Source organism: Phycodurus eques, chromosome 13 (genome assembly GCF_024500275.1).
Source record: "Phycodurus eques isolate BA_2022a chromosome 13, UOR_Pequ_1.1, whole genome shotgun sequence".
NCBI lineage: Eukaryota > Metazoa > Chordata > Actinopteri > Syngnathiformes > Syngnathidae > Phycodurus > Phycodurus eques.
In genome coordinates, this window is record NC_084537.1 from 5,686,459 (window position 1) to 5,709,659 (window position 23,201).

Sequence of the window (23,201 nt, forward strand, 5' to 3'; positions counted from 1 at the left end):
GACAAATCTGCAGAACACGCTAATGATATCACTCACGTTAATAACACAGAATGCTTTCCTGGTGGACCCTTCTTTCTCTGTGGGTATTAAAAAGCCAGGGGAAAATATATATCTTAACAGAGAAACATCAATTTTGGCATCTTTGCTGTGTCCTTTGCATTCCATTGTGGGAGAAGGAATACATTAATCAGGGTCAAACGACAGTCTGCCAGACAAATGAGGAAAATAGGTAATAAAAGAAGTGGAAATGAGAAGAAAATGGAGATTGGGACTTTGATGAAGGAATGAAAGCAAGGAAAAGTCCAATGATATGGGGATGAATGTTAATCTGGTCAATGATATCTACAATTGAAGACTGGGGGGAGGGGAGACATGAGCATGGAGCTGCTCCGAGGTGTTTTAATGACAGAGGGAAACTCTCTGGTGACCAGAGCAGGAGATGCTCTCAATTTTTCATTGCAGGCTTCACGGTGAGATGACCAAAAGACACATTGATACACTGGCTTCTTGTCCTCTGAGAGCAACCCTTCATCAGCAGCCATCCACCCCAGCCAAGGTGCGGGAGGTGATGACATGAAGTTAGAGGGAAAGAAAAGTCCTAAATTGTTGATGGAAAGGGGGACATAAGAAAGTTAATTTATAAAAATGTTTGACTGAATTTATAGCTGTTTGGGAAACATATGATTCAGCGTTGGACCAATGATGGATACAGCTGATAACATATCACAGTCTTGAAATCTGTACAACTAAATTGAATTTGGCGGGCCATTCCCATGATCCCGCGCAGTTCATTTAATTGACTTTATTTTACATTTCACAGTATTGAGTCATTCCTTAGTAAAGCCGGCAAATGGGTTGCGCCCTCTGAATCTTGATTTCTCATCTCGACAAGACATTTGGATAATTCTATGCTTCCAGTTACTTTTCGTATTTGTACCCTCTAACCTGTGGTACTGTAATGCTCCCTGTGGCTACCGATATTGAGCCTTTTTAAAAAAAATTTTTTTACTGTTATTCTCGCTCGTGTTTGGTAATGAGAAAGTGAGCCACAACAAGTCAGAGTTGAAATGTTGTGGTTTGTTTGTGGCATCATACCACACTTCCCTACATTCACATAAGGCAGCCATTAGTCTGAGAGGGTTGGCTAATAATAATAATAATAATAACTTTATTTATATCACATTTTTCAAAAACAAGTTAAAAAGTGCTTAACAATAAAACAGTTTGGAACCTTAAGGTGGGCCCTGTCGGAGGATATCAGGCAGCGATCAGGCTCATAGGGAGTAAATCGATCACAGATATAAGACCATTCAAAGCCTTAAAAACAGCCCAATCTTAAAATCAATTCTAAAACTCACAGATAACCAGTGAAGGGCAACAAGGAGCGGTGTGAGGTGGTCTCTTCTCTTAGTGCTTGTTAAAAGCTGGCAGCAGTATTTTGGACTAACTGCAGTCTTTGGAGACTGGGTTTGCCGATGATTTGTGAAATATTTTTTTTTTTAACTGAATGACTAATAACTAATGACTGAACAACAGCCTTCATTCATTTCTTTGTGGTTATGTTAATGATAATGCTTTTCTGAAATGCTGGACAGTTTAATTTGAATCCTATTAAAATTAAATTAAATGTGTTTCGCCTGATCCTATGTTTTCTTTAAAGGATTGTACACATCTTACAAATTCTGCCTGGGTAATCAAACATATGAGCACAACTGTGTGTTTTCTCATTTACTAAATAACAATAGGGCTGTGAATTTTAAAATAAGAGCAAGTAAATAAAAATAATTAGGTGTTTGAATAAATTGCTTAACTGATTCGTTGAAAAAACTAATAAAATACAGATAATACTTCATGTTTTGATCAAATGGGTAGAAGCAAAATCATGCATTGTAAAAAGTAATTATACATACATAGAAGGGTTTTCCAGAATTTTGAGGTCAACTTTGGGGGTGCGTATTATACATGGGTTCGCATTATACACGAGAAATGACGGTATATCATTTTTCTTTTGGCACCAAGTTTGGGATAGTGGGACATCGCCGATCCGATCAATGACATCATTGATCGGTTCCGCAAAAGACATTTACTCTGCGTCGCTATCGTGCACAGTATATTTGAATCCAAAAGCTAGTTTATTTTTAGCCTTGTCACGTCCCAACAGACAACACGTAATGCCCGGATCAGAGTACAAGACAAATTTGCTCTTTCATGATTGCACTATGTCAGGATACTGCAATAAAATCTTGTATTCCGATACCACCGCATCCTGTTTTTTTACGATCATTGGGCTTGATCTTGTCAACTCAAAAGCGACCGGATACACTCGTTACCGTGGCGATGACAACAAGAGTGGATCGCGCCGACTGTATTAGAAGGACAAAATGAGGAAAAACGTGTGTTGGTGGTCACCGGTGCTCAGGACAGGAGAGGGTGTTCTTTTAAGGCTTACTTGAGGTATGTTCACATACTTTTAATACGATACGGCATGCAAGCAGGCAACAAAAACGTATATAGCCTAGCAAGCTAGTGCTAGCACTATCGGTTGTACGTAAACATGCTGCCGTTCTGTCGACTCATGCTCTAAAGTTTCGGTGTGGGTGAAGCAATTTAATTACAATAATTTCATTACAGTAAGTTAGAACCCATTATTTCTGTCATGTTGTAATGTTGGTTTGACCTGACTGATTAGAATACACGATCTGACTAGAGCAGTGATTTGCAACCTTTATGGAGCCAAGGAACATATTTTACGATTGAAAAATCTCACAGCACACCGACAAACAAAAATGTCACAAAAAGTGGATACATTAATTACTGTATGTACTTCCTGCCATCTAATAGAAGACCATTCATTTGTTCTGGCTGTCACTATGCCTCACTGGCATAAATAGATAAACAAAGATACATTATTTATTGTAAATATAATTTTTTGAGCAATTAAGTACACAAATATATACAGTAAATGAACAGGTCATTTAAATAGACACATTGCTCCATCTTGTGATCAGATCGGTGATCGGGTATCGTTTTTTTTAAACTCGGCCCCAAAAATCCTGATCGTGTAAAGCCTACTGTTAATAGGGGTGAAAATATCTGGACCAACTGTTTGAAATACAGCTTTTTAAAACAAAGTGGGAATGCATTCTGAAAGGCAAGTGGATGGTGAAATGTGGTAAGTTGACAGAGAAATTTCATGAAAATGTGAGAAAGATGACGCTGGGCAGATGTCATCAGCAGGTTAACTGATGATCTCAAACTGTAGCCGAATTGGAACTATTTTGTGCTTCTTGCCGTCTTGACTGAACGCTGATAACAGAACATAAAATCTTTTAAAACGGCACGTAGGTACTCAGCTTGCCTTTTTTCCATCTCCTCTCCGTCTTTTTACACTGTCTCTTTAAAATTCTTAAATGAGGGGTAGTACAGGAGAGTGATAGAGGGTGAGTGAGAAAGGTAGCAGATGCTTTCAAAGTGCCTGTTGCAACCCTACAATTACACTGCTATTCTTACTATTACGTATTTTGTTTTCAGTTGAAAATGTAGCTCCCAAAATCAGAGAGCCTCACAAATGTTTTCAAGCTAGATAAATGGATGAAAATTCCCACATTTAGAAAGTCTTGATAGAAAGTCTTGCACAACCTCTTGCAGGTAGTAATGTTTTAGCACTGTGACAATGTTGTGTTCTTGATCCCATTACGGCTAGGCAAGAAAAAATGTGCATACATTAGGGGAAGCAGTGGCTTTGTTGTCTGACAAATGGCAAACCATTGAGTCAATCATGAAACAAACATGCCACATCTCTATTTATAACGCATGAGAAAGTCAAGTGAAGGAAAGGCAAGGAAAAGTGTTAACAAGATGAATGGTAACCTTCTGCCGTAAAGTGGGTATTTGATTTGTGCCAACGAGCTCTCCATTGCTTATCTTGGGTCTTTTTCTAATGTATTGTACTAGCGGGGTCGGACATTGTTGTACAAGACGTTTCATCATTTTACATTTCACCGAGGGCATTTATGGAAATTACGTCGTCTCCTGATTGTGGTGCTTTACCCACTTTGTGTTATTCCCTAGCTAAATTGTTTAGGTGCTGTGTGTAATATTGAATATCCCATTACCTTTCATAAATGCTATAAAACGACTGTGAAGCCTTGGAGACAAAACCACAGCGGATCATCTGAAATCCACTTTGCCTGTGATCTCAGCCATACAGAAAATCCCTTTTGGCATCCTATAACCACTGCAATTAGATGAGGTAAAATGATAATGTTTTCGTCTTTAGCGTCCCTTTGGTAAACATAGCCGTTAGGATCAATTAACCAGCGGCTAATGAGCAAAGTGGGGTTCTGCCTTAATATTGCAGCACTGTTCATTGGCAATTTTTAATTAATGAGTTTTTAAGTAAAATTGGCAAAGTTTTTAAGTGTTTTTCTTTTTGAGTGGGGGAGGGGGAGGAGGAAGATCATAGTCTTAATTATAAAGTAAGGGTTTAAAGTGAGGGGGATTTTGACTTTTAATTAAAGGGGAATTTGATGTTAGCAACAGGCTGGGTTCATTTTCTACAAAACTCCCCTCCATGGCTCGCTCCTCTTTCTGCGGAGATCGCTTTTCCTCGTCAGCTCTGATGGTGTCGATGTCTCCCTCTCCATGTGGGGCGTTGCTATCGGGAGAAGGATTAGGGGTTCTGAGAATTCTGCTCTCAAATTGGTGGGGAGAAGGGGGAGCCGGAAAAGTAGTGGCTTGTTTGGGTTTGGTCATTCACAGGATTTTCAAGATATATATATATATATATATATATATATATATATATATATATAAAATATATATATATATATATATATATATATATATATATATATAATTTTTTTTAAAAAATTTATTATTATTTTTTTTAATCGCCACACCCTGTACACTTTTCCTTCCTTTCTCTCTTCATCCACCTCCCCCATCCTCCCCCTCAATCCCTGAGTACATAAGGTTGTTTTCATAGGGGTGATGCATTAGGCTGAAGTGATTAGTGTGGTGTGAAATGTGATTACATACAGTGGCTTTGCTGATTTGTTGAACAGATGCCCTCTGCTAGCCTGACTGTAGTATGTTACAGTGTTTAACTACAGTCATCCCCCCAGAGCTAAGTCCCAGTAGACGAGTACAGGTTAATTGGCTTGATTATGGATATAGTCTACCTCCAGAATCCCGCCAGGAATGCAATTAGCAATTTATTTGTTATTAGGGTAGCTGTTGTCAAATCACTTACATAATTTATACACACACCAGATAAAGACACACAATAAAAATTGTATTTGGAGCAGCAAGAGCTTGCAACCATGCTGCATTAAAAAAAAAATTCTATATTGGTACCTCAAAATTTGAACGACTCAATGGCCAGACAATTTGGAATTCAACCAAAATGTCCTTGCCCAAAGAGTCACACAAAAATTTGGGTCGAACTGTCATTATGTGTTATGAAAACACCAGAAATATTTTGCAAGATCTCAGGACAGCATCAAAACATTAACTCCTCAAAAGCAGTGTTAAAAGGAGAATTAACACAGTTATGTTTTTGGCTGGTTGCTTAGAATTTTAAAATTAAATTGTACAGTTCATAAGGCTTCTATAATGGTGGTAGTTTAACTATGGCAATTAACCACAACCTTTCAAATATTTTTATGGGAATTTTTGTTGTTGTTTTTGACAACTGTTCAGTTGCATTTTGCCATGAAAAAGAACAAAAATATTTTATTCTCAAGTGGTTAGAAGATATGGTAAGGTCAAATTGTTTTCATAACATACATGAACAACATGACTGGTTTTCAAGTTAACCGGCAAATGTGTGGATTTCAAACAACGACTACAAAGTCAATTTTATTATTATTATTATTATTATTGATTGCAAACACACCACTTCATAAATCTAAAATCCAAAAATTCAAAAACTTAAATTATTTTTAATTGATGTAGTCAGTTTGACTTAAACCTGCACTGTGCACAATGTTTTGTTAAAAAAAAAAAAAAAAAAAGTCATTTTCACCTAAGCCACTAATAGAGGACACGACACAATGCTGATTAAGCCTATCAGATCCTTTAACATCGTGCTGTATTTTTCAGTATTAGATTTTTGTTTTTTTAGATTTAATGAAAGCCCGATTCATTTCCCATGTTGGCCCATACATACAAATAGTTACTGTAATTTTGACTTTACCACTGTAGGTAGCTAGCGTAAGTTCCGACTTACGCACAAATTCGGGTTACCGTCGCCACAGTAGGAATGGAACTGCATAACTGCATAGTGTATTTTGGACTGTTTGCTTTGGCAGGTTCAGTGGCTTTGTTAGTTCAAAATGCTGCACTAGTATGGGCAGAACAGAAAAAAAATAATCAACAGCAGACATTGAAGTTCTCAAAGAAGAACATAAATCAAAGTAGATTGACTTTCGTTGTAAATGCAGACACTGGCGATTGTAGGCACCTTGGGAAGAAATGCAATGTTTTTGCGTTTTGCATTTGCATCAAAGAGTCAATAAAAATATTAACTTTGCCCTCCCCTTTCTTTTTTAAAGTGTATAGTTTTACTAAGTGAGCTGATACCGCCTGCTGTCTTTCTCCTTCGACCCACGTTGCTGTGATTACGGCAATCACTTTCATTAGCATTCCTCGCCATTAATGTGATTTCTCATGCATGCTAATGACTAGCACCCAGCTCTCGGTTGATTTCTGCAGTAAAAACTATCTTTCGCTATTACTTGAAGCCTCTGACACTGAATAACCCAACTCATCAGTATGCAGTATTCATAAACACTGATCCAATCCTAATGAACAACAATCTCACTAGCATTCATCTACAGCCTATTCAGCCTTTTTCAATTTTAGTGCAACGGATTCATCCCCATTTTTTCTTGCTCTACCATGAGCCACTTTCCTTCCTCACCTTTTCTTATTTTTCCCAAAGAGGAAGAGAATTGAAAGATGTGGAACTGGGATTACCGAACATCAGTCTTTTCTGCTTTCCTCCAATTTCTGTTAACTTTGTTGCTTCTCATCATGTGCACAGCCTCTTTATATGTTTATCCCACTCTAGCTAATCTTCACCACAGCCCCCTCCCATCGTTTACTGTTTGCATTAATGCCTATTGTTCCCTTTATCTGACTCTTATCGTCTACCACTCTCATGTGTCTCTTGACTTTTTCTCGTTTCCCTTCACCTTGCACATTAACTGCATACTTCAAAGAACAAAATGAGTGCAAGGGGACTTATGGGATACTGGTGGAATGTTGGTTGGATGCAAGCTTTGGCATCGGGTGTTAAAGCCGTCGGAACTATTTAAAAAACCCACAGGATTTGGAATATTTAAAATAGAGGAACACTTTTTTTTGCTTTGGGTAACATACTTTTTGAAACATATGTTCTTTTGTGGCGGCGCGGTGGGTGACTGGTTAGCACATCTGCCTCAGCAGTTCTGAGGACCAGGGTTCGCCTGTGTAGAGTTTGCATGTTCTCCCCGTGCCTGTGTGGGTTTTCTCCTGGCACTCCGGTTTCCTCCCACATCCACAAAAACATGCATGGTAGGTTAATTGAAGACTCTAAATTGCCCATAGGTGTGAATGTGTGCACGAATGGTTGTTTGTTTCTATGTGTCGTGCAATTGGTGAGGATAAGCGGTACGGAAAATGAATGAATGAATTATATTGCAGTCGTTGTATACAGTGGTGTAGAACTGCACTACATCACACTGTGATATAATATTTTATTGCTCTTCTGTAGAAGACTAAAAACCATCACCTTCATTGGCTGCAGAATTTTACACTTTGTACATCTCGTATATAACATTTACATTAAACTTTAGCACACACTGGAGCAGGGCGCAAACAGTTTCAGTGCTTTGCTCAATAGATACTGTATGTTCTATCATCTATGTATTAACCTAACCTCTCTGACATTGTCAATGCAAACATTAGTATTGCTGTACTACTCTTTATTGGACCCAAGCAGTTGTACCTAATTTTGTGGCCATTAAATGTTTCATATGTCCTTGCATTGTGAGCTGTTCATGCTCTTCAGTATTTTAAGAGAAATAATCTCCTAAAGTTTTGTTTTCTTTAATTCCCTATGCTTGCTTGTACAGTCTCTTTGTCATCATTAGGCCTACATGGCACCATGATAATGACAAACAGTGGAATGAATATTCATGAGTTACTCTCCATCCACTGGCATTTTTCCAAATATACAGTAAATAGTAAAATGGAAAAGGTGGCTAATATATTCTTCCAATCAAAGTGTGAAACTGCAGTGTTACTTTAATACTTTGTGACATACTGTAGTTGCTGCAGCTGGTCATGGCCTTTTTTGCGCTTTGAAAAGTAGAGGTGAACAACTATACCCCAAGAGCCATCAACATGTGAAAAGATCAAAAAGGACAATTTTTTGGAAACATTTTTCCTTTCTATTTTAGGATTGTAATGGTCAATTTAATGATATTTTAAATCTGGAAACTTAAAGGTCCCATGCCATGAAATAAAAAAAAATATATATATTTTTTCATGATCTTTGATGTCCTTTTATTGGGTTTGCAGGATAATTTGGGTTGGCCCAATTGCTCTTTTTCAAGCTATTCTAGTTGGTCTTTTATGCCTGGCAATTGAGACAGCTGGATTTCACAATAATATTTGATATCTAAATAAGCTTTGCTCTGATTGGATCGCTGTTATTCTTACTTTAAATATGGAAAACAGCTTTGTTTTGTTCGGTCCTTGGTGGCTTGTGGCCAAGCGTTCAATGCTGCAGCCTTCGTTGCCTATTTTGAGTCACTGTCATTCAGTTTATTTCTATTGTGCATGGTGCACACTCGATAGATTGCCAGTCAATCGCGGGTGAGACCAGCCTAAACAAAAGAGAGGCGTGAGAAAGTACAGAAAAGGGGAAGAAAGACACAGGAGCAAAGCAGAATTGTCCTCTGTAGCTTGAAGTGATGTGAGAGAAGAGACAAGAAAGCAGCTGGAGGATGATCTGGAGGAGTGCAAGACGGAGGCAAGCAAAGAGACGGGAGGTAGATGGAAGGGGAAGGCGGGGTGAGAGATTGATGAGGGAGAGTGAGAAACTAATTCTCACTTCACTCTTGGCAGGAAGATTAGTGAGATAGAGTGAGGAAGAGAGCGAGATGGAGTGATAACTACCACTGCATGCAACAGAAAGATCTTTGAATACTTAATGCCTAAAGTGACAGAGAGGCGGAGATTTTGAAATAGAAAGGGGGGAAAAAAGGTAGAAAAAATGCAGTTGATGGAAGGAAGAAAGAAAGAGGTAATTTGAGAACAGATGGATAGATAAGCACACAAGTAAATTGGGCACAGAGGGGTTCTAATAGCAGTGTTCTGCAACTGTTTCAACGCCCTTGATCTCAGACACCATTTCTGCTAGTGTGCTAAAGTGTGTCCATGCCACAGAAGCGCAGCTACAAAATCCAGGTCATCTCCGTACCTCCTTGGATATTTTCATTTGGGATTTATTCTCTTGTACAGACCAAGGCTGCGTGACAGTCTCCTTTACGTTCTGTTTGTTAGCTTGTAAAAAACAAAAAACAAAAAACAAAAAGGAGGGGTGGGGGGGCTATTTTCCACTCCCTGCCACTGACATCTATTTATTCAGTCTTTCGAGTGTAGCTGCAAAAATTTCAATAGCTATAGGCTGCTGAATATGTTTAAGGAGAGTGAGAGAGGGAAGGAATACACGCACTTGGAAGAGATGTGTGAGCAAGTGTTTACAGTATGTTGCCCTCCACCATACATGCACTTTGATGCCTTCCAACGTATACCCACAAAAACCTGGCGCTAGCACTGAAGTGTCTATAGGAGAACATGGAAGGGAAGAAAGAGAGGGAGACCTCTGCAGTGCTTGACTCAATCCGTCATGCAGGATTATAGTGTAAGCTTCTCCACGGCCCTAGATGTGGATTTTATGCAAGAAACACGTGGCTTTTCTGAACACAGAGGCCCTGTTATCTGAGCACCATATTAGAGACAAAAGCAGAAGGTGGAGGGAGGTGCAGTGGGGTTCTTCTCCTGCGGTCTTCACTTTGTGATGTCTGCTATCCAAATCCCTAAAGCCTTGGAATCAGGGGCTTCCAGGGTACAACTTTGAGTGTGACTTTAACTCTCACCCATGTGTTGGAGGTGGGCTCATTACCGCATCTACACTGAGGAGGAGGTCACCTCGCGAGGTGACAGTCTCTTGCTGGCTGTCCTGTGTGCATTACTTGTTTCTAGGGTTCTTCATGTATTAAGCCACATTTACAGTCCCGTTGCTGCACTGGCTCCAGAACATCAGAAATGCATGAATACACCCTGCAGAAAACAGGAAGCTATAACACTGCCAAACTTTGATCTCATACATCACCGCGCAACACACCACGGAGTTAGGCAAATGCAGTTCGGAAATCTTCCGTCCACACACACCCACAGCCATCTTGTGCTTCTTTGAACCAGCAAGGAAGAAGAGACAAATATAAACAATGCTTCCACAAATGTTATAGGATAGTGAAAAAAAGAGCAAGTGAGCTTTTTGCCCACGTAGTATAGGCTGTTTTCAGTTGATGACTGCCTCTCCGCAAATCTCTTAGAGTTGGTTTCTATCTATTCAAGGCTCAGCTGAAATAAAATGACTGGAGGCAGACACAAACAAATCATTACTGCAGCTGAAGTGGACAGACAATAAATCATCACACCTTTTAGGTGATGTAATTAAGATTAAGACAAAAATTAGAGGAGAATCGTGGCAGGTGTGTAGTCCAGGAAGACTGTGACTGACAGTAATGTGGAAGATTCAATGGTGTGACAAAACAAGCTCCCAAGCATGTATGGATGTCTGCACATAATTCAGCATGCACAGTGTGAGGCGCTTGAATGTAGCAGTGTACAACCAATATATAACTCAGACAAATCATTGATAAACTTTTTTGGTTTTTTTGAACAGGTCCTTTTTCACCCTTTGGCTTCCTTTAAACCAGCGGACTGTTTGCATAGTTCAGAAAATTAAGTGGTGGACCTTCCACATTCAAAAGCTTTGGTGGTTGAACATCGCAGAACGGGACTGTCCTGCCTCTTGAGTACAAGTGGCACCATAACAGTTTCAGTTCAAACTATGCAGACCTGGGGTGCCGTAAGAGCTAGAGATGTGATGACTATTCTAAGGACCCATGACTGACAGGGGCCCTAGAAAATCCATCCATACATTTTCTATGCTGCATTGTGAGGGTGAGCTGGAGCCTACACCAGCTGCCCTTGGACAAGAACCCACCATGCATCTTTTGGAATGCGGAAGGAAGGCGCACTACCTGGAGAAAACCATGTAGAGAACATGCTAACTCCTCACAGGCACGATGAGATTTGAACCCAGAACCTGATCCAGATCCAGACCAATAGGATTTGTTGTTGTGCTGTGACACAAGGTCCAGTTTGAGTGTTTCTACATTGGCTTATGGTAGCATTAAGGAACAAGTAATGTTAGTAAGTTGAGATGATGTCAGCTATGCGCTAATTGTAACCACTGATAGATTTAAAAAAAAACATGCAGTACCTTGGGTTAATAATCATGGATTTCCATAATGTCTGATGTCAGTGGTTGTGGAGTTTTCCTTTTCCAACTGGCAAACATGTTGTGGGAAAAACAGAATGAAGGGCAACATTTCCAAGACCATTGTATTGACAAGGCAGAAGAGTGATTGTTCTTACCTAGTCAGGAATATTTGTCTTTTTAACACCCGGCAGGTAGTATAACTAGATGTGCTGTTGATGTCAAAGAAGGTGGGACTGCTTATTGATATAGACATGAATGTCTGTAATAATTTATAGTGGCCTTTTTTTTGTAAAATATTTTAACCAGTTTGTCCTCTTTGTAGGAGTCCTTTATATAGCCATTTTTAAACCAGTTTTATTTTTGTATTGAGCTGATGTCAGCTTGTCACAGATGTATGTATGTGTACACACAGACACCACATGACCATGAAGTACAGAAACATTTCTCCCAGGCAGGTTTACCAATTACATGTGGGCTTTTAGGTAGGAGTCAAAAGAAGACACAGGAGACAAACATTTTTTCTACACTGAGAGAGAGTTGAAGTGCTCCTTAAAGAGTGAGCGGACTTTCTGGTACTGTAAAAACTGTAGAGCCATGCAACTGAAGCCCCAGAATAAAAAAGGCATGAAGAGAAAGAATTGGTCTTTCAAAACAATTTAAGATTTAAGCAGTAGCACGGTCACAGCCATACCAATGCCTTCTTGATTAGCCCTAAACACTATCCGAAGGACTAACCCACACAATACAACCTAATTCCAAGTATTTGTTCCCTGAAATTGTATTACTGTACTTTATTCCCAACAGTCCATTCGCTTTCTTTTGTAGATTTTCTAATGGCTGCACTGCTTCCAGTACAGATTTGTCCAATCAGATTTATGCATTTATGTGTTGCCATGTCAATCTAATCTGCGCATGGCTTTCAGAATCAGAAATGCTGGCCAATGTAATTCAAACTATATTATTAATCTAACTGTTTCTTTGAAAAATCAAATTTCAAATGCGAATTCAAATTTCATTACTCACTTTCCTTCAAGGCCAAAAGGATATTTCTAAAGGAACCACCTCCTGCCTGATAAACCATCACTCATTATCACAGACACCCTTGGCTGTTGCATTAAAATGCCCCTGAATCAAACCTCTCCAGCCTTGTTTTGTCGCAACAGCAATAAACTTGAGATTCAAAATACTGTGGGGGACAGAGTTATTAATTAAAACGTAGTGTCACCAATGGATGGAAGCCAGACCCAAGAGCTGGCGGAGGCTGAGAGGTTGTGATGAACAGTTTATTGAAAAAAGGAAAATGTAGATGGTCCTTGAGGTGTGCTGGCGGGTTGTTGAGGCAGGGAATGCGTGGCAGGCGGTGATGAGGGCAGGCAGCTGGCTTGGCAGCGTGGGTGCAAGGAACACGGAGGGAACACTGAGGACAAGGAGAGACATGGAGGTCAGAAAGGAGAAGGAATTGAGTAGGCTTTCTTAGAGACTGAGGAGCCGTGGTACCGCTGTAGAAGCTTGAATATATCTGGTGAGAGTTTCCGGGATCTGGTCAGACTTCATGCAGGTGGTAAAGAAGGCTGATTGGTGACAGGTGCGCGGCTGAGGAAGGTGCTGGAAAGAGAGAGAAGGGAGGGGTGAGAGGGAGGGCGAGATGGTGCAAAGCGCCACCAAGGGTCCAACCGTAGTACTGCAGGATGGCTCGTGACACTTAGATTACACATCGTCAAGTGCAGCACAATGAAGGTCTAGCTTTTCTGGTATGAACCTAATCAACGTTACTTTTATATTCAAATAAAACAAAATGTAGTACAATACAGTATGTGTTCCTATTCGCGGTGGCAATCACAAGAGAACTTCACAGTACGATAAAACAATCTGGGATTTTGACTAAATATCCATGACTACTGGTAAAGTTAATTCCCAATTCAATTAAGTATATTTTAAAATGATTAAATATTATCCATTCATCCATTTTCTATCGTCCATCACCTTCCTAAGGGTTGCGGGTGGGCTAGAGCCTATCGCAGTTGACTTCTAAAGGCTTCTTTATACTCGTGCGGACGGTGACCGCGCTGACGTCACTGCGACTGGCCGTAGTTTGCCTTTATACTCGAGATAAAAGCTGATACTGCATGTGCAATCAAATAGTTTCAGTCATTTTACTTGTGCTTCAGAATGCATATATAGAGGAACAAATCAGTCAATACAATTTCACAAAGCTCGTGTTTTTTTTCTTCCAACCATTGTATTTGTACTGTTTTACATTAAACTCAGTATAATTGGTAGTGCAAATTTATGCACCTGATTTTTACCTATAGCAATGAGACTGTGTTTAACCAAAATATATTTGTATTGGTCAACCATCAGCTGAAAACATAATGTTCATTTTCCAATGATAACTGATTACCCTTTTGGTTTATTAAAAGTAAAATAATGACAACCTATATTGTAACCTGTTGTTCCATGTCAAAACAAACTCAACAGAGCGGCGAGTACCACAACAGCAATAAAACATACTGTATTTGTTGTTTAGACAGAGCAGATTCACAAGATAAAAAACTGGTGTATATATATATATATATATATATATATATATATATATATATATATATATATATATATATATATATGTGTATTTGTTGCTTTTGGCTCTCAGAAGCCAATAGCGGTGTCTGGAGGGGAGAAGAACAAACTTCTCTGACAGAGGGTGATGAGGGCTGGCCAAGATTTCCTGTGCCATTTTCTGGACTCGACCCTCATAAATGTCAGTCAAAGAAAGCTGCTGAGTGCCAATTATTTTACTGTCCGCTTTGACAATATCTTGCATCCGTTCTTTTGTCTTGCACTTTGAAGTTGCCGTACCTCAAGATAATACAAAAAGAAATTGAATCTTTGGAAGCCCTTTTTACAGATGGCAGATGTGTTAAGGTCATCACGTCAGTGACTGTGCCCCGATATTCATAGCTCTCTACGATTTCAGCTTTTGAACCCTTGATGGTGATGGGGGATAGAGAGGGAAGAACTTTTCTTGAAGTAAACAGATACAGTATACTGTATCTTTGGTTTTCAGGATACTGCATTTAGCAAAGTCGTTTTCACACCACTTTTATAAAGTCCATCAGAGCCTGTCCACGGTCAAACTGATTAATCTACTGTAATTAATTTTGTGTCATCCATGAACTTCAGAAGAGGCCTGTCTTTGTGGTGGTCAGTTGGGGGGAGAGGACACACCTCTGTGGCAAGCCAGTGGAAAACAGCTTTGTTTAGGATAGGGCAGCATTTGCTCATCACACCCATCTAACCAAACTAGCATCGAGATTAAAATCTGACTATAGATTGTGGGATAAAATATGTTGCTGGGTTGTGTTAAAATCTGAGGAGAAGTTTGCCTTGCATGGATTTTTGTGCCCTCCAGGTGCTCGTGCAAGTATTTGACAAGAGTGATGGTAACATCAGAATCAGCTTTATTGGGCAAGTATGGTACAAGACATACGAGGAATTTGTCTCCCGTAGTTGGAGCCATTCTTGTATGACAACAAACAGCCACTATGACAAAATCTACATCTACAACATAAAAAAAGTATGGATAGTCATTGAACAACGAAAGGGTACCACTAGTGGGGTAATGCAGATATAATGGCATTGTGCAAATGATGCAATCCTCAAGCAATTTAGAGCAATTTAAAGTGACTAATAGTGTGATGGATGAACACAGAACTGATTCGATAACTGCTTTGTAGAACTGCCTCAACAACTCATGTGGAAGGCCGTGCTTCCTCAGAAGCCGCAGGAAGTACATCCCCTGCTGGGACTTTTTGAGGATGGAGATGATGTTGGTCTCCCACTTCAGGTCCTGAGAAACTGGAATTCCCAGGAACTTGAAGGTCTCGACGGTGGATACAGGGCAGTTGGACAGCGTGAGGGGCAGCTCTGGCGAAGGATGTTTCCTGGAGTCCACGATCAGTCTTGAGCGTGTTCAGCTCCAGGTTGTCCGCACCACAGCTCCAGCCGCTCCACTTCCTGTCGATATGCAGACTTCGTCACCGTTTTTGATGAGGACTGATGACTGTGGTGTCGTCTGCAAACTTCTGGAGTTTTACAGCTGGGTGCGTTGAGGTGCGGTCGTTTGTGTAGGAGGATAAGAGTAGCGGAGAGAGGACACATCCTTGAGGGGGACCCCGGTGCTGATGGTATGTGTGGGTGATGTGGTGTCCCCCAGCCTCACCTGCTGTGTCCAGCCTGTCAGGAAGCTGTAAATACACTGGCAGATTGCGGGCGAGATGTTGAGCTGGAGGAGCTTGGAGGAGAGAAGTTGGGGGATGATGGTGTTGAATGCTGAGCTGTCCACAAAGAGGATCCTTGCGTAGGTCCCCGTGCAGTCGAGGTGTTCTAGGAAGTCTGTAGTCGTTCAGTCCTGAAATTCTAGGTTTCTTGGGGACTGGGATGATTCTGGAGTGTTTGAGGCAGGATGGGACTTCACATAGTTCAGTTCCAAAAATCTATTGAAAATGCTTTTGACATTGAGTAACCACAACCCGTCTTGTCTTGAGCTTCTGATATTTCGGGGACGGCTCAATATGTGTCATAAAAAACAAATTTTTAGCTAAATTATAGTTGAAAACTTGGTGGAGGAGGACATATAAACAATGCAAATATTAATTTGAACTGACCCCATAACATCTTTGTCATCAGACCTTGAAGCTCAATGACACCGCTTTTTGATGCCACACATGCAGCCAGGTAGAAGAGGAAGCGTGACAAGCTTGTTAGGCATCAGGTGTAATAGTGGTAAGGGTTTTGGCACCAGATGACTCAACATTTAGGGAAAAAAGACAAAAAAACTGATGTCTTACCAAGAAATACATTGGCAACAATCAGAGCACGTGCCCGGCACTAAAACATCCACTGACCTTTGCGCATGAAGATCATTGATGCTGATGAGCGTAGTTTCTCATCAGTGAGGCCTGAAGGTTAAGAGACATCAGATGTTTTTGTTGCTCAGGAACATTATAATAATTTGCAATATTTGTATGATGGAGTCATTATGGTTTGTTTATACATATTTTGATGTCCTATTAAATGATAAATTTCAAGCATCTTTTTCCAGATAAATAAAAATTGCTGACCAATAGTATCTAGGACTGTTTTGGAATGCTTTGCTTTCATAATTAACTATATAGAATATTCTGGTTTTACAAAATGAAAATGCTCAGGGATTTTTGCAGCATTGCTATTTTTGTGCTTGTAGTTTGCCGTCGTGTACTGCAATAAAAATGTGGTGTTTCTATTATTTTAGGTTATTCTATTTTGTAACCTGTGCTGGCTAAGTTACTTGCGAAATATACTTGTAATTTGTTTCATATTACTAGTTACTGTTATTTGAAAGTAGTTACACAAAAAACACAATATTGCTTTCTCTGAATTGTGCACTTACAGATTACCAGTAATACACATGGTTTGCATCGTGTTTTGCGCCTGTTTTGGACTATTTCAGCATTTTGGCCGTGGCATTCGTTGGAAGAGGCGTACTTGTTGTTATGCGCGCCTTCACCAGCAGCCTTTTTACGTTTATGTTATGTTATATTTTCCACCCTTTTTGCATCGTGCTGGGCCATTTGCACTATTTTGGCTGTGGTACTTATTATTTTTATGATTTTATTATGTATTATTTTTCTTTTTTTTATTAAGTGGATAATATCGGCAATATTGGACTTTTGCTGCTTATCTACAATGCTACCCCCGCGAGGAGCTTAGCCCTAATGTGCATGTACATTCGGTGAAGAATGCATCCCAGAGGAAATATAGAGTGAGATGAGAGTTCGTCATAAAGCAAAGTGAAACAAGAAAGATGACTAAATGGGACAGGATAACTAAACAATTTTCTCAGTATGTGTGTTACTCGCCAACAGACAAACTAATGGCTGTGAGAAAACTGCAGTTGTTTGTTTACATTCAAGCTCATCTTGTATTATATACTGTCTATCCTGGCCATTGATATCTATGATCCCGGTGCCCTCATACTGGTCATTGGAAACTTCAATCTTGCTCTACTTTCTCATCTACTAACGGCTATTAGGAAACTGCAGTTGCTTTTTTTTTTGCATTCAAGCTCATCTTGTAGCAAATGTGAGTGATGTCATGTATGCTGTGATTGTGAGATTACATTTTCTGTATCCCAGCCATTGACATTTATGATCCTGGTACTCTCATAGTGGTCATTGGAGACTTCAATCTTGCTGGATCTACTAACGATTTCACAAAGCATGGGGACTGTGCAACGAGGGAATAACACTCTGCACTTCCTCTATTCTAAATGTCAGTGTAAAGGGAGATCTTGTACATTTTAATTAGAAAATAATGTTGTATTCATTGATTATTATGATGATGATTATTATTATTATCCATCCATCTATCCATCCATCCATCCATTTTCTTTACCGCTTATCCTCACTAGGGTCGCAGGCTGCTGGAGCCTAGCTCAGCTATCTTCGGGTAGGAGGTGGGGTACACCCTGAACCGGTCGCCAGCCAATCGCAGGGCACATAGAAACAAACAACCATTCACACTCACATACACACCTACGGCCAATTTAGAGTCTTCAATCAACCTACCATGCATGGATGTGGGAGGAATGCGAAGTGCCCGGAGAAAACCCATCCAGGCACAGGGAGAACATGCAAACTCCACACAGGCGGGGCCGGGATTTGAACCCCAGTTCCCAGAACTGTGCGGTAGATGTGCTAACCAGACGTCCACTGTGCCGGCTATTATTATTATCATCATTATTGTTATTATTTGGAAATGTGGGTAGGACTAAATTGAACAGTCCTTAAATCGTTCACGTCCTACCTGGAGAAAAATTAATTGTTTTGTAACCATTGGAAGTGTTCAATCTCATCGAATGGCAATGACATATGGAGTCCCTCAAGGGTCAGTTCTTGGAGCCCTCTTGTTCAGCTTGTATATGCTACCCTTGGGTCAATTTAATCAGAACCTTAATGTTGACTATCATAGCTATGCAGATGACACACATTTATATTTAGCAGTGTCTCGAAATGACTACAGTTCAATTGGTGTTGTGTCACTGTCTAAAACAGATAAATAACTCGATGACCCAAATTAAATTCAATTAAACCACAACAAAACTGAGATAATTGTTTTTGGCCATAAAGAAAAATACCTGGAGTCACTCTGTTTAATACCAAAGACCAAGTCCGAAACCCTGGTGTACTGATAGATTCCGACCTGACTTTCAACAGTCATATCAAATCAATGACAAAACTGCCTTCTACCATCTGAAGAACACATCCAGAGTGAAGGCTTGCATGTGCCAAGCAGACCAGGAAAAGCTCATCCATGCATTTATCTCAAGTAGACTTGACGATTGTAATGGTCTTCTGACTGGACTCTCCAAAAAGAGCATTAAACAGCTGCAGTTCATTCAGAATGCTGCAGCTCGGGTTCTGACGAGAACAAAGAGGGAAGAACATGTTACTCCAATTCTAAAGTCTCTACACTGGCTCCCAGTCAGGTTTAGAATAGTTTTTAAAGTCCTGCTACTGGTCTATAAATCCCTCAGTGGTTTAGGTCCTGAATAGGTGAAAGAAATGTTAATGGAATATAAACCCAGTAGGGCTCTGAGATTGACAGACTCAGGTCAAATAGTGGAGCACAGAGTCCAAAGCAAACATGGTGAAGCAGCATTTAGCTATTATGCTGCACACAAATGGAATAAGTAGCAAACAGAAGTGATGTCATCCCCAAGTGTGAATGTTTTTAAGTCCAAGTTAAAAACTCTCCTTTTTTGTCATGATTTTTAAAGCATTTACACTTTAAATAACCTTCCTTGCACTGTGTGCTGTTTTAATTGTATTTTTATTTGTCTCTTTGTTTTAAATATTTATAAGGCGTGTTTTGTTTTTAAATGCTTTTAATCACATAAAGCACCTTGCTTTGCTTCATTATTATTATTATTATTATTGTTATTATTGGTTTATGCACAGCACTTTGTTACAGCTGTGGTTGTTGTTAAAGTGCTTTAGAAATAAAGTTGATTGAGTAGGAATAAGTGAGGCCGAGTTTTTATGTTCCTTTGCCCCCGAAAATCAAAGCGGTCATTTTGATTTTACAGCCACAGATTAAAATAAAAAGCCATAAACTAAAACTAAACATGTCACTTTTCAGTCCTCCTTCAGTGACTGGCCCTAAAAAAGAAATGACAATAAATACAATTTATATGCTAACTGTTATATGCTCCTCTTAGCATGCAAACTGGGTTGAAGGGTATAATGTACAGTATGTAATAATAAACATTTACACAAACACTGAGTGACATCACAGCCAATTGTTGAAGTTCTATAATGATTGACCTCTATTCCAATCAATAATGCAACAACACTGACTAAAAAAGACAGATGACAGTGGTTGATACGCTGAAAGAAATTGAGTGATATTTACTTGAAAAAAATTTAAAAAAAGGAAATTTTACTTGCATATTATGAGTTTATGAAAAAGAATTACGAAAGTAACATTTACATTTATCTAATTTCAGAAATAGGCATCCAAACTTCTCCTTTTTGTCCTGTCTAATTGACCTGTTTTGTTTGCCGCTGCTTGTTTCAGACAAACTTCTTGTTCACAGTAAAGGTTTTTGCAAATATCATATCTGGAGTCACTGTCAATCGAAACTATGGTGTTCCATGGTCATGCTGTACCTCCTCAAAAAAATGGTGCAACCAAATCATGTGCTGGTGTGACGAAGTGAAAAAGTTGCTCGCACTAATGCTACTTTGTGCAAAAGTTAGTGTAGAGCCATGTAATTTAAAATTTGGTAAAGAAAGTACACATAGTCTGAGCTCGTGGACAAAAGCAAACAGATCCATGTCAGAGTTGTGGCTCCTGTAGCCATGGCTGTGCAGATGAAGGGCTACATGGCAGAAAGCGTAACAAGCACAAGGCACAACCTTCTTCAAATACAATGTGGCATTGTTTTACGGAATATAATATTGCTCAAATGTAGTAATTGCACTCGTAAATTGGTCATTAGAGAAGCAATTGTTACCAACACCTCTCAGTATGATGCAATATTGATCTATCTATCCACAATGAATGAAAATATTGTTATATATACCTTTGAGAGCCTGAATTAAACATGAAAAGTCATATAATGTCTTTGGTCTTGGAAGCGCAGTAGCAGAATGACTGTTGCCTCATAACTAGAAGGTTGGGAACTTTTTTCAAATCCATAATTTGCACCTTTTCACCTTGCTTGCATGGGGTTCTTGTATGCTAGGTTCATTGCAAACTGAATGCCTTCTAGGTGTGATTGTGACTTATGGTTAGCTTTCCTCGTGACCTTGAATGAGCTTAGTGGCATAGAAAGTGGATGGATTGTTAAGGTCTTGTATTTACCCTGTTTTCAATGTTGTGAATGTTGGGTGAAATTTGCAACACGTTTTATTTCATTTTAATCAAATTGAATGACTTATTGAACAACTCCAGATCTAACCAACAAAGAAAGACATTGTCTGCTATTTAACACGAGGACCTACTGTCATGGGCGTGTGTTCCGGTCGTTGTCTTCGCCCTGCCTCGTACACACCTGCTCCTGAGCGCATCTTCACCATCTGTGCCTCGTTCACCCTAATGACCCCTTGCATTTAACCTCGTGTCTCATTCTTTCTAGTCGCCAGTTCGTTGCGCCTTGTCGTCGCGCCTTGTCGTCGCGTTCCTTGTTTCCACGTCACCGACTCGCAGTAAGACTAGACCCTGTTCCGATTATCGACCTCGCCTTTTTGCCTCACGTTTTTGGATACTGTTGCCTTTCCGGATTGCCTACCTGTGCACTGACCTCTGCCCGTATAGTAAACCTCTCTTTTTTGCAATTTATTTATGTGCCAAAGGAAGCTTTCAATTACAAGCTATCACTGGGTCAGCTGGTGTCTCTATACAGCGTGTCTGCGTTGGATGTTGCAGCCACACAAAGCAGAATGAGAACTACCTGAACCTGCGCCAACGCAGTCAAATATGGGCCACAAATGTTGCCCATGTCACGAGCCACTGGCATTGTGGTTCTCTGAAATTTCTCCTGTCAAGATGTAGTAGATTTGTATTGCACTTCTCACTTTATACAGTGTAAGCTAAGATAGAGCAGCAGTGGGAGTGGAGCTTGTATTTGAGGTGACGAGACTGTTGCGCCAACTTCAAACAAGTCCAGTAGCAGCCAAGCGAAACTACTGTCTTGGATACGGGAATCACATGATAAAAAGTTTTGAATTAGTACTGGAGAAACTACTGAATTTGGTGGACTGTTGAAAGTTTGGGCTGGAAACTCATTTAAAATAAATAAATAAAAAATGTTTTTAGTAATTAAAACTCTTTCCTGATATATAACCCTACTGATCATTCTCATAGCAAAGCAGATCTAAAGCCTTTGTGACTTTTTATATGACTTTTCTTCATTTTTGTTTTCTTAATCTAAACCTCAGCAATAGGCAGTTAAGCACATGGGGCCCATATTCTCCCATATGCTTGAATCAGAAAAGCCGCACAGCTCCGCTCTTTTCTGTCTGGGCCCGTTCTGCCGTCCAAATTAATTCCATCATTTGCACACCTTCTGGGCATATACACACCTGAAAGCGCCGCACAACTGCACTTATGGCACGATGGTGTCTTAGTTTGGGAATAATTATGTTCATATTTGGTCATCGTTGGTCGTAAAATCTGTTTAAGTGACGCGCCGGTACGGTTGCTGGGCAACACTCAACAGCTGGCTCACTCGCTTTATTATTGATGTCCTTCCAAACGTGGATTAAATTACATATTAGTGTAGTGTAGAATATGTATGAATAGAGATTACAGAATACAAACACATATGCTCCTTCTAAATTGCCTGTTCACCAAACGGTGCCCCCGTCTTATTGGGCACAGATGCCCAATTTCCTGATATCCACACAGGGGTTAATTTCACATTTAAAGTGTCACGTGTTCTTCAAATGGATTTCAATGGCATTCACGTCTCAGAGTACAGTACTACAGTATACGCACATATTTGAACAAAATTCTTGGTTAGGCAGGACCCCTTGGATCTTAACTTTTCATTTCACCAAGGTTCTGTTCTGTTATCATTTCTAAGTGTGCCCTTGAGCACAACACAAGGTCAAATAAAACCACTTTATTGTCATTGTACTGTGGTGCTGTGCCTCAGGTTTAACCCGACCCGATCACCACGTTCCCCAATCTCGTCTGATCTCAGAAGTTAAGCGGGGTCAGTCTTGGTTAGTACTTGGATGGGAGACCACGTAGGAATACCAGGTGCTGGAGTTGAGCAGTGGGCCAATCACCTGTTCCCGTAAAAAAAACTACAGATTACTGAAACCGCAATTGGGGCCTAATGTGCCCGTGGCAGTGAGAGTTCTAACCAACTGTGGGGTGGGAACATCCAATAGTGCTTCCAAAAAACAGCAATACATTCAAAAATGTGAACTACAATAGACCAGGCCCTCTTGTCCAGACCAGGCCCTCTTGTCCATCATACATTATGTGACCTTTGATATAATAAATGTTTTTTTTTCTTTAAAAAATACTAAACAAAACAACTGGACACACTCCAAATGTGAGTGGAAGCTGTTATAAAGTTTGA

The 23,201-nt window shown here is 39.9% G+C and overlaps 1 protein-coding gene across 4 annotated transcripts in view; it reads left to right on the forward strand.

Annotated features, from left to right (window-relative positions):
• Nucleotides 1-23,201, forward strand: part of LOC133411656 (uncharacterized) — a 181,242-nt gene that overhangs the window by 33,225 nt on the left and 124,816 nt on the right. Inside the window, exon 1 of one of the 4 annotated variants that reach the window (XM_061694258.1) lies at nucleotides 477-556. The exons of the other annotated variants lie outside the window; for them this stretch is intronic. The gene's annotated coding sequence lies outside the window, so the exon portion shown is untranslated. Of the gene's footprint in view, nucleotides 1-476; nucleotides 557-23,201 lie in introns of those variants that run through there. 4 annotated transcript variants of the gene reach the window in all.